Source organism: Chiloscyllium plagiosum, unplaced genomic scaffold (genome assembly GCF_037043375.1).
Source record: "Chiloscyllium plagiosum isolate Xiang-an unplaced genomic scaffold, Cpla_swu_hap1 HiC_scaffold_8, whole genome shotgun sequence".
NCBI lineage: Eukaryota > Metazoa > Chordata > Chondrichthyes > Orectolobiformes > Hemiscylliidae > Chiloscyllium > Chiloscyllium plagiosum.
In genome coordinates this window covers 98,391,985-98,403,995 of record NW_028270146.1, presented here as the reverse complement: position 1 = coordinate 98,403,995, position 12,011 = coordinate 98,391,985, and the positions used below count along the sequence as shown (strand labels likewise).

At 40.6% G+C, this 12,011-nt stretch overlaps 1 protein-coding gene and 1 long non-coding RNA gene across 3 annotated transcripts in view; one reads left to right on the top strand and one right to left on the bottom strand.

Annotated features, from left to right (window-relative positions):
• LOC148149478 (uncharacterized) overlaps positions 1–289 on the bottom strand; it is a 54,587-nt gene extending 54,298 nt beyond the window's left edge. For both annotated transcript variants that reach the window (XR_015757779.1, XR_015757780.1), the window contains exon 1: positions 197–289. This is a non-coding gene — a long non-coding RNA (uncharacterized LOC148149478). The remainder of the gene's footprint in view (positions 1–196) is intronic.
• Positions 290–849: 560 nt separating this feature from the next.
• Positions 850–12,011, top strand: part of LOC122553995 (EEF1A lysine methyltransferase 3-like) — a 37,990-nt gene continuing 26,828 nt past the window's right edge. The window contains exon 1 of the mRNA XM_087989492.1: positions 850–1,025. The gene's annotated coding sequence lies outside the window, so the exon portion shown is untranslated. The remainder of the gene's footprint in view (positions 1,026–12,011) is intronic.

Here is a 12,011-nt window from a genome sequence, read left to right as displayed (position 1 = left end):
TCAACGCCATATGCAGTGGACAATCATGAAGAGTTGTAAATTATGTTGCTTTGATTACAGGAGCAGAAAGCTTGCCTACCTTGTGCCTGCCACTCGTCAAACGTCTGGATAATTTTCTTTACATGACGTTGGATAAACCCATTCAGAAGAGCACAGATAGCATGCACTCAGAAACAATAAACATCCAGCAAATTACCTGTTCACAGCCATATACAACAGTGAAAAGCAGAATTATTCATTTTAATTCCTCTTGGTACTTGCAATATTATCGCCTCAAGGCAGAAATCACTTTGGAGTGTGTGTTGTCTCCATGTGTGCACTGTGATACCTAATTTGGCCTTGAGGTAGCCATAAATAAACTGCCTAAAAAAAACCTGTACAAGCTCAGATGTCCATGTGAGTAAACTGCAGCACTGCAATAACATTATCTATTTTTTGACTCTAACGAGAATACATACTGGATAAGACACTAGTACTGTGTTACATAGAGTCACTTTGTTTCAATTCGTCTTCTCATCTGTTTCGGCATGACAATGACAATGACAATGAGGTCAGTTTCAAGATTTAGCAGAACTCAATTTCATGCAATCTTGTGTATTATGATTTTTTAATCTATATCTGATTGGTCATAGTATTAAGCATATAAGCCATTAACAGAAGACAAATGAAGCTTTTTGCATGGAAATCCTATAAATAGCTATATGCAGATCCATTCTCAATGAAACATTATATCCTATCATTCTATATCCACTGACCCCTGTTAGTTCAATGATACCTTCTGAAATATATTTTGCAAAGGTGGATACACTGTTCTTTTGTAGCTGAAGTGATACCCTCAGAATGTTACACTTTACTCAAGTTCTCATCTCTACACAAAATAAATTTCTGTAAATAACGAAAAGAAAATTTGACAAGCTGGTTGACCGATCTGAGCTCCTGCCGAAGTGTAATATTACCCATAGCTGTTCAGAAGGTGGGAACCACTGCTGGCCCCAACGCAGAGGAAGTTTCCAAGAAAGAACCAGGTAAAAGGATTACTTGTTTGTATGTTCGATTTACTCAGACATAATCAGAAATTGTTTTATGCCATGTAAGGCAAGATATTCCCCCAAACTCCCATTCTCCAGTGAAATACAGGTAGTCATTGTGATCATCAAAGCTGTCATTAGAATGGTCAAAAGATCAATGGAAAGAAAGTTATGGACAATTGTAGTCGCATTAGTCAAAGTTTGAAATCAGTTTATTTTTTTCAAAGTGTCATTGCTAATAAAAACATGAGGTAGGCCATCAAAGTATTCCTCAAGATAGATAGGCTGGATTCCTAGGACAGGCATGCTGTCAAAATGACATCTGGCACCAAAACCGTGCTCAATACTCATTTTGTGTTCAATGGTTTGATGATGTTGAAGATGTCAGCTTCAAAGAACAAAGGTCAGCTGAGTTGCAGTTCATTCAGACTACCTAATGAAATTAGACCTGTGCTAAGACAGCATGCTGTTTATATATGAAATAGTGCAATGAAATCTGAGATTATTCTGTTGATTGGAGGAAAGCTTGTAGTTCACCAGTATTCACAATTATCTGTGAAATGATCCCCTATTTACTTGATGTAAGCAGTAGGCAAGTGGTGATGTAGAGTATAGCTCCTGCAAATAACTCCTGTCACATCAATTTGTTTCATTTCACCAAAGAGTTGGTAGTTTGATGAACAAAGTTCGTGTTGAAAAGGTGGCACATATATGGTCCTTGCAAAGCATTAAGAAGTTACCTTAAAAGAAAGCAGTTTTCTAGGAAGATATGTTAGGAATGGTGCACATCACCATAGATGTTAATGGCATGTTGAAAGCACCTCCATTTTGTGATGGGACAGAGACTTGCGTATAATGAAAAAAAGAAGACATCAAGCATATGCAAAGGATGAAAAGGCCTGTTGACCTACAATGTTGCTTTGTACAATTTATGCGTGGGGATAGAGATAATTTCAAGCCTCAGTGTTCAATGAAAGTTTACTGAGTGGCAGAGACCCGACCGCAGGTCTGCCCATGAATGCCTAAAAATTTGTGGCAATTGCTGAAAGGCAATAGAAAATGGAATGGAAAAGCTGTGAGGTCTATTCAAAAACAAAATCTGAAAGAACTGTGGATGTTGGAAATCAGAACCTAAAACAGAAATTGCTATGAAGTCTCAGCAGGTCTGGCAGCATCTGTGGAGAGAAATCAGAGGTAAAGTTTCGGGTTCAGTGACCCTTCTTCAGAACTGGTAGTAGCTATGAAAAATCTGGTTTTTATGCAGGAGATAGGATGTGGGCAGGAAGAAAGAGTAAATGGTAGGTAGAGATAGACCCTATTCAAAACATCATCCTTGTCTCTTTGCACAACCTCGTTGCCAAGATGTCTTCTATGCTACTTTGCTAAATCATGAACTCCAATGCGTTAAAACAAGGAGCAGGAGTTTTAGAGGGAATTTGAGAGAGAAACATGCCACCCCCCCCACACCCACCCAGAGTTGTGGGTATCTGAAATGACTAAAGGGTAGGTAGAATCAGAAACCCTCAATATATTTAAGAATATTTAGATGAACACTTAAAATGCCATAGCACACAAGGCTACAGTCCAAGTGCTCAAAGTGTTTGATGACTGACATAGGCACGATGGGCCAAAAGGGCCTTGTTCCATGTTAAGTGGCCTGATATTAGCCCTGTAAATTAGAACAAAGAACAAAGAACATTACAGCACAGGAACAGACCCTTCGGCCGTCCAAGCCTGTGCTGATCCAGATCCCCTATCTAAATCTGCCACCTATTTTCAAAGGATCTGTATCCCTTTGCTCCTTGCCCATTCATGTATCTGTCCAGATACATCTTAAATGACGCTATCATTCCTGCTCCTACCAGTTCTGCTGGCAATGCATTCCAAGCACCCACCACCTTCTGCATGAAGAACTTTCCACATATATCTCCCCTAAACTTTTCTCCTCTCTCTTTGAACTTATGACCCCAAGTAATTGAGTCCTCCATTCTGAGAAAAAAGTTTCTTGCTATCCACCCTGTCTACACCACTCATAAATTTGGAGGCCTCAATCAGGTCCCCTCCCCAACCTCCTTCTTTCCAATGAAAATAATCCTAATATACTCAATCTCTCCTCATAGCTAGCACCTCCATATCAGGCAACATCCTGGTAAACCTCTTCTGCACCCTCTCCAAAGCATCCACATCCTTTTGGTCATGTGGTGACCAGGACTGTACGCTGTATTCCAAATGTGGCCAAACCAAAGTCTTATACAAGTGTAACATGACCTTCCAACTCTTATACTCAATACCCTGTCCAATGAAGGAAAGCATGCGGTATGCCTCCTTGACCACTCTACTGACCTGTGTTGCCACCTTCAGGGAACAGTAGACCTGAACATCCAGATTTCTCTGTGCATCAATTTTCCCCAGGACTTTTCCATTTACTGTATAGTTCACTCTGGAATTGCATCTTCCAAAATGCAACACCTCACATTTGTCTGGTCGAACTCCATCTGCCATTTCTCTGCCCAAGTGTCCAATCTATCTGTATTCTGCTGTATTCTCTGACAGACCCCTTCACTATCTGCTACTCCACCAATCTTAGTGTCATCTGCAAACTTGCTAACGAGGCAACCTACACTTTCCTCCAAATCATTTATGTATATCACAAACAACAGTGGTCTCAGCACGGATCCCTGTGGAACACCACTGGTCACAGATCTCCATTTTGAGAAGTTCACTTCCACCACTACTCTCTATCTCCTGTTGCCCAGCCAGTTCTCTATCCATCTAGCGAGAGCACCCTGGACCCCATGTGACTTCACCTTCTTCATCAGCCTACCATGGGGAACCTTATCAAATGCCTTACTAAAGTCCATGTATATGACATCTACATCCCTTCCCCCATCAATCAACTTTGTCACCTCTTCAAAGAATTTTGCTAGGTTTGTAAGTCATACCTTTCCTGTACAAAACCATGCTGCCTACCGCTGATAAACCCATTAGACGGTCTTTCAGCACTTCCAAAACACATCATATCTATTACTACAATTTACCAAAAGGGTTATCCATAGGAATTCTACCTATCATCAGTGGAGCTTTTGGTGGCTTTGAACAACTAGATCCAAAATGCTAGGCCATATATCCCTATTAGCTACTTTGATGCAACTCCCTTCAAGATGGCTGAATTAATTTTGTGACGATATTTGGTTTCATTGTGATGGTTATGAATAGAGGAATGTGACTTAGTACAAAATAAAGGCAGAGTGGGAACTATAGGGAATGGACCACCTTTTAGCACTCAAAAACTAACTGTCAAGTCAATGAGTGCACTCCCTCTCAGTTACTTTCATGTTCATTTTCAATTAAAGTGTCACATGGATTGCACACATCTATAAATAAATAAAAACTGCATGATCTACCAGCCAGGCATGTAACCATTGTAAAATGTGTCGAAAGGAGCCAATCAATTTGGGACTGTTTGAAGGCATATATAGCATAACAAGAAATTTGTGATTGTTAGAGGTCAATAGTCTCAGCCCATGGGCATGGCTGGACTCAACCTTCCTCAACTGTTCCATCAATGACTTTCTCTCCTTATTTCTGATGGAGAAAGGCTCATTGGTGAATACTGAAGCACTCCACATACAGCAAGACCTGAACAATATAGATTGGGCTGATGAATGGGAGGTAGCATTCACACCAAATATGTGGCAGGCAACACTCATCTCCAACAAGACAGAATCTAACCATCACCCCTTCTCATTCAGTGGCATTACCATTGCTGAATCCCCAGCATCAACATTCCATTGACCAGAAATGGAACTTTAGTAATGATAAATAATAATAAATAAATAGCAAATAATTTAGGAAATATGTAAACAATATAAGTATTGAATATATATGAAAACTGCCATTACAAGAACAGGTCAGAGGTTAGGAATCCTGCAACTAGCAACTTAACAACTCATCCTGAAAATCTGTGTACCATTTACAAGGCAAGCATATGATGAAATATTTGCCACTTGCAGGAATAGACATGACTCCAAAAGGACTCAAGAAAATGCATATAATCTAGAACCAGTCACTACATCCACAATCTTTCACTTTCTCTCTACTACCAAAGCACAACAGCAGATATATGTGCCATCAACAAAATGGGGTGCAGAAATTCACCAAGCCTCTGAGATAGTATGTCACACCCAATTATCCCAAACTTCAAGAAGGACAAGGCAGTAGAAACATGGAACATCACCAACTGCAAGTTACTCAACAAGCCAGTCAATATACTCACATGGAAATATATCACCTCATCTTCAACATAACTGAGTCAAAATCATGGACCACCCACCTATCTACATTTTGGTTGTTCCTGCAGCATACTGATTCAAGGAGGCATCTGATTAACACAATCACAAGGGGCACAAGATGAACAATAAATGCCAGTCGAGCCAATAACATTCACATCACATGACTGAATAAAACAAAGGCATGTAGTTGTGTTAGGGGAGAGTATATATACAAAAGGAAGGTTACAGTTCCCCATATCTAAGAGTGAGGAACAAGAAGGTGATAGAGCCTGTCCAGTGCCAGGGTTTGGGACATTGCTCTGGGTTAGAGAGAAATTTGCAGTGGGTGGAGGCGTCGGTACAACTGACAAAGCAGGACTAGACACGATGGCTCAGTGATTAGAACTCTGTCTCTTAGTGCCAAGGACCCAGGTTAGATTCCAACCTCAGGCAACTGTCTGTGTGGAGTTTGTACATTCTCTCTGTGTTTGTGTGGATTTCCTCCCAAGGTCCAAAAATATACAGGTCAGGTGGATTGGCCGTGCTAAATTGCCCATTTTTTTTGTGGGTGGCACAGTGGCTCAGCGGTTAGCACTGCTGCCTCACAGCGCCAGGGACCTGGGTTCAATTCCAGCCTCGGGTGACTGTCTGTGTGGACTGTCTGCGTGCTCTGGTTTCTTCCCACAATCCAAAGATGTGCAGGTGAGGTGAATTGGCCATGCTAAATTGCCCATAGTGTTAGGTGCATTAGTCAGAGGGAAATGGGTCTGGATGGGTTACTCTTCGGAGGGTCAGTGTGGACTGGTTGGGCCGAAGGGCCTGTTTCCACACTGTAGGGAATCCAAAACAATAGAAGTTATGTTTAGAGAGTATGAGCAACTAGGTAGTAAATTAAAACCTCAAATGTAATATTCACTGGATTATTGCCTGACCACAAGAAAATTGGCACTAAGTAAGTAAGATTAGAGAGTTGAATGCAGGACGCAAAGAACTGAACATTCAAGTATATTTAACATTTAGGAAGGGTAGGCAAAAAGCAAAAAGAGGCAACACCAATAATAGATAATGAGATCAGTACACTACAGTAAATTGTAGAAAGGAACATCATGATGTGGAATTAATAAAGAAAATAAAAGTAAGATATCCAGAAAAAAAGGTTGTGTAGACATATAAAAAGATAACGATAAGTAAAAGTAAATACAGATACAGGCAGAAGTAGGAAAATTTTTAACAGAATAAAGAAATTGAAGAAAAACTAAACAATTTTTGTGTGTTTTCATGGAGGGAGATACAAAATACAACATGAATTCTAGAGGGTCAAGAGACTAGTGAGGGATGAGAAACTGAAAGAAGTTAATGTAACTTTATACAAAGAAAACATATTGGAAGATTGAATGAGATAAAAATTGGTAAACCACATCCCAGAATGTTGCCATAGGTAGCCGTAGGGAAAGTTGACAAGGCGATGCTTACCTTCCCAAAGTCAAAAGACTTTGGAGGAGTTCTTTCAGTTTGGGAAGACAATAAATATAACTCCAGTGTTTAAGAAAGGATTGATAACAAATCTGAGGAACAACAGACCCACTAACTTGACATCAGCAAGAGGGAACATGATAGAATTTGTTATTAAGCATGTGACAGTTGTATACTTAGATAACAATGGTATTCTATTCAGAGTCATCATAAATGAAAGGAAAACGTTATTTGACAAACGTTTTGGGAGTGTCTGAAGATATGATTAGCTGAATAGATAATAAGGGACTAGTGATGTGATGCATTTTGGTTATTCAGAAAGATTTTGATAATTTCTTAAACAGTAGATTAGAAAGCATGATTAGAGTACATGGGCTAAGGATAGTATGCTGGTATGGATTGAGAATTGATAAACAGATAGAAAACAGAGCTTGAATAAACCGATCAATTTGAGGTTGGCAGGATAGTACTAGCAGTGTGTCACAATAAAAGCAGTTATTGGCTCCTGCTAGTCATGACTCATATCAATGATTTGGATATGGAGACCAAATGCAATATTTTCAATTTTACTGGTACACAAAGCTGCGTGGGAATGTCAGTTATGAGAAGGACATGAAGAGATTGCAAATGGATTTAAAAGAAGCAATGCAAATGGAAAAAAGTAGAACATGATTAGATTAGATTCCCTACACTATGGAAACAGGCCTTTCAGCCCAACAAGTCCACACTGACCCTCCAAAGAGTAACCCACACACTGACTAATGCACTTAACACTATGGGCAATTTAACATGGCCAATTCACCTAACCTGCACATCTTTGGACTGTGGGAGGAAACCAGAGCATCCAGAGGAAACCCACACAGACATGGGGAGAATGTGGAAATTTCACACAGACAGTTGCCCAAGGTGAGAACTGAACTCAGGTCCTTGGTGCTGTGAGGCAGCAGTGCTGACCACTGAGCCACCATGCTGCCCCAATACATGGCACATGTTGTGTATAATGCAAATTTCCTCACTTGGGTATGAAAAAACTTACTTTCAAAGAGTTCAAAATGTTCAAAGGGACCTGGGAGTCTATGTTAATAAATCACCGTAAGCTATAATGTAGGTGTAGTGAACAATTAGGATGGCAAATGGCAGGTTGACAATAATTAGGAGGATTTGAGTGCAGATGTTAAGATTTCTTGCTTCCAGTTGAAATTCTCTGGTTGTATCTTTCCCTAAGAAAGGATGTCCATTCCATAAAGGAGGTCCAGCATAGGATCACTAGATTAATATCTGGGATGCTGGATTAATGCAGGAGAACAAATTGAAGAGACTGAGCCTATATTCTCTAGAGTTTCAAAATATGAGAGGTGATCTCATTGAAGCATAAACATTTTTATAATGCTCAAAGGGATAGATGCAGGATGCTTCCTTGCTTAGGGGAGAGGGACACAGTCTCAGAATCATTGCTGGATTATAGCTGAGATGAGAAGGAAGCTTTTCATCCATGAGTTACAAATCTTTAGAATTCTTTAGATCATTACATGTCCAGTTATTTGGTATACTGAAGACAAAGATCGATAAATATTTGGAACTTAAAATAGCAAGAGAAATGGGGTTAATGCATTGAAATATGTAGGAAGAAGGTCACCATGATCTAGTTAAATACCAAGAAGACTTGAGGGGTAACTGACCTACTCCTTTTCCTACCTTCTATGTTCAGAAGAATGAGTTGTTATCAGTGCAGTGTGAATAGTGGAATATAGACAGTTGAGTGTGATTGTTAAGTTGTAGACAATGGTCTGTTAACACCGTAGTGTAGTAAGTGAGGTGGAATGAGTTGTGGACTTTGCTGTTGGACAGTGGGTGTGTGCAGTGAATATGGATAATGAACCATGAACATTGAGGTGTGGGCAGGCAGCTGTGACCTGTATGGTAAAGACAGCATGATGTGCACTGCTACTGGCTCACTGTTTATTCATATGAATGTAAAAACAAGGAAAGGGAAGGAAAGGAGTTAGCTACTTGACCCCTCAAGCCTCTTTTGCCATTTAACTAAATCATGGCTGACCTTTTAACTCAATAAATTTATTTCCCCCCACATTATCATCATTTCCTTTTATATTTTATAGGTTTATCGATTTCTGCCTTAAATATACCAAACATGAATAGTGGATGTTCATCAGTGAGTGTAACCTAGGCCTCTCTTACTACAGTCTGCTGAAGGACAACATTTCTGAATAATGCAGCGAGCAACATGTCTCTCGATTTACCCGATACTGGTGCCTGGTTCCAATTGAGTCTGATGTTTTTGCTCAAACCCTGTTATCTCTTCAGCTTTCTTCATTCCCTCATTAATTCTCAGTCAGACAAAATAAAGAAAGTACAATGTTAAAAGATTAAAACACATGGAAATGAAGAGATGGCCCAGCTGCAGAGGGAAATATATTTCTGAGATTAGAGAGAAATAAACAAGGCAGCAGCTCGGGTTGCAATAAATAAAACAACCTAATTATACTAAGACCAAAGGTCAAGGCTGCTTGGCCTTGTAATTTTAGTTGGTTGTAAAGTCAGCTCTGCTGACACATTCTGCTGTGTGGAAGTCTTGAACTTATCTCTGCTTGGTATTTTCACCATGCTCAACGATCATTAACAAGCAACTCCCAGTTCAGCTGCTGTTACACACGTCCCGAGGGCCCACTGGACTCAGCAATTCTTTGCATGCCATAACTTCACAGCTTGCATTAACTTGTCATTGCCAAAGTGGTATTTAATGGCTACACTGAGTAGGCCTGAGGAAGCAGCAGTTTCTGAACGGCACCTACCCCTTATCCCCAACCTCCACCATCCCTCGGCTGATAGATTGAGGTATTCAGGTGCTCAGCAATAATGTTGTAAATTGGTCCTGCTGAAGAAAATGAAAACAGGATGCATTTAACACTTTATGGTGTCTGATAGAAGAGGGTGATGGAAGTGGTTACACCATCACCAGCACGCTACTCTGTACCCCCCACCCCCCGGATCCCGGGACCCCTTCACCTGCTTCTAGTGTTTACTAGGTCCTGGTCGAGGAGTACTAGTGCGATGCATGTTTAGCTATAATGGGAATTCTGCACTGCAATTATTCCCAGGGATTACTACAGGACAATCTTTACATTTGTGACACGAGTGTTGAGTTTGAAGCTGATTTTACCCCTCCTCAGATTAACTAATCACTGAGGAATGTATTCAATCCAGGTGAGGGCAGCAAAGCTAAGAAGTGTCCCATCACAGTGAAAAATTGTTGTATACTGCAGGGAAGTGCAGCACAGAGCAATTTAGGGGCACTCATGCGTGAATCACAAAGAGCTGACATCCAAGTGTAGTGGGTAAAAAGGGAGGCAAATGGACTGTTGGTGGTTATTTCAAAAGGCACAGTAGGCTGCTCTGAAAGCTTAGATCACATGGAATCGAGTAGGAGCTGGCAATTAAATGCACAATTGGCTTGAAGGTAGGAAGCAATGGAGGCCTGTGACTAGTGGTACAACTCAGGGATCAGTGCTGGGCCCATTGCTGTTTGTTATCTATATCAATAACTTGGATGAGAAAGTACAAGGCATGTTAGTAAGTTTGCAGATGACACTAAAATAGATGGTATCATGGATAGTGAGGAAGGTTACCAGAAATTGCAGTAGGATCTTGATCAGCTAGGGAGGTGGTCCCAGAAATGGCAAATGGAGTTTAATTTAGATAAGTGTGAGGTCTTGCATTTTGGAAAGTCAAATCAAGGTAGGAATTTCATGATGAATGGTAGGGCCTTAAGGCGTACAGTGGAACAGAGGGACCTTGGAGTTCTGGTTTATGGTTCTGCGAAAGTGGAGTCACAATAGATAGGACAGTGAAGAAGTTAGGAAGTTATTGTTGTAGTTATACACGACATTGGTGAGGCCGCACTTGGAGTGTTCAGTTTTGGTTAACTTGCTATAAGAAGGATGTTATTAAACTGGAAAGAGTGCAGAAGAAATTTGCAAAGATGTTGCCAGGACTCAAGTGTCTGAGTTGTAGGGAGAGGTTGGACATGCGAGGACTTTTTTCTTTAGAGTGTGGGAGACTGAGGGGGGATCTTACAGAAGTGTATAAGATCATGAGAGGCATAGATAGGGTGAATGCAGTCAGTCTTTTTCCCAGGTTAGGTTTTTGATGATTAGAAGGCATCAGTTTAAGGTTAGAAGGGAAAGACCGAAAGGGAATGTGAGGGGCACATTTTTACACAGAGGGTAGTACGCATATGGAATGAGCTGCCAGAGGAAGTGGTTGAAGCGGATACGTTAACAACATTTAAAAGGCATTTGGACAAATACATGGATAGCGCAGGTAAATGGGGTTAGCGTGGATGGACATTTTGGTCAGCATAGACCAGCTTGGGCTGAAGGGGCTGTCTCTGTGCTGTAGGACTCTATGACTCTATAAGTATAAGAAGGTTTGCTGAAACTATAAAAGGCAGTGCTTGGATCACACATGGAATACTGTGAACAGTTATGGTTCCTTCATCTAAGGAAAAATATACTGGCATTAGAGGCAGTCCGAAGAAAGTTCACTAGGCTGACAGCACAGATTTTGTTATGAGGAGAGGTTGTGAATGTTAAGTTTATTCCCATTGGTGTTTGACAGAATAAGAGCAAACCTTCTTAGGGGGGTTGACAAAGTAGATGGAGAAAGTTTGTTTCTCCTTGTCTAGGACCACAATGCACAATCTCAGAGTAAACAATTTCAATCAGCAATAATGAAGATTTTTGTTTTCTCTTATAGGATAGTGAGTATGAAGAATTGTTTACCACAGAGGACTATCTAGACTGAGGGGTAAAGTATGTTCATGACTTATGGGGGTAAGGTAGGGGTGTTGAGTTGGGGGTTATCAGGTCTCCCTTGATCTCATCAAATAGCAGAGCAGACTCAATGGATTGAATAGTCAAGTTCTGCTCCTATGTCTTATGCTGTAAAACACCCCACCAAGTTTAACATGCAGTTGGCATGATCCTCCAGTATTTGATTTCTGGATTGAGAAATAGCACATAACACTTTGCAGGCTATAGCAGTCTGCTCCCTGACCATGCTTATACCCTGACCTTTCCCTGGCAACTTCCATCAGAACAGACATATTCAAACACCCCAGCATATTTGACCACGAAAATGTCCCTTGGGTAGAATATCATGTTTTGCTGACTAAAGCGAAAACATTTGTAACAAAGCAGTTGAAAAGCTCAGAATGTAATGC